Here is a 388-nt window from a genome sequence, read left to right as displayed (position 1 = left end):
GGCGGCGCCCGGCCGCCGGGGCTCCCGCAGGCCGCTGCTGAGGCTGCGCCTGGGTCCCGCGAGCAGCGCGGCCGCCGCCCCTCAGCGAACCCTCCGCGAACCCTCCGCGACACCTCCGCTGGCCCGGCTCAGCCCGGTCCGGCTCGGCCTGCCCAGCACCGGCGCCGCTTTTGGTTTCGCTTGGGAGGGCGGTGCGTGAGGGCTCGGCTCGCCGGGACGGGGCTGGCGGGGCAGGGCAGCTCCACGCCGGGCGCGGCTCAGTGCCACTCCTCGTGTTGAAAACGAAACTTTCGCCAGTAACGAAACCTTTGACAGTAACCGTGGGTCGAAAAACACAGTCATAAACGGCAACATGTCTTTCGCTTTCCAGCTCGCGAGAGCTCACTTC

The sequence above is a fragment of the Molothrus aeneus genome, chromosome 7 (genome assembly GCF_037042795.1).
Source record: "Molothrus aeneus isolate 106 chromosome 7, BPBGC_Maene_1.0, whole genome shotgun sequence".
Taxonomy (NCBI): Eukaryota; Metazoa; Chordata; class Aves; order Passeriformes; family Icteridae; genus Molothrus; species Molothrus aeneus.
Note: the sequence above shows the minus strand (reverse complement) of the source record.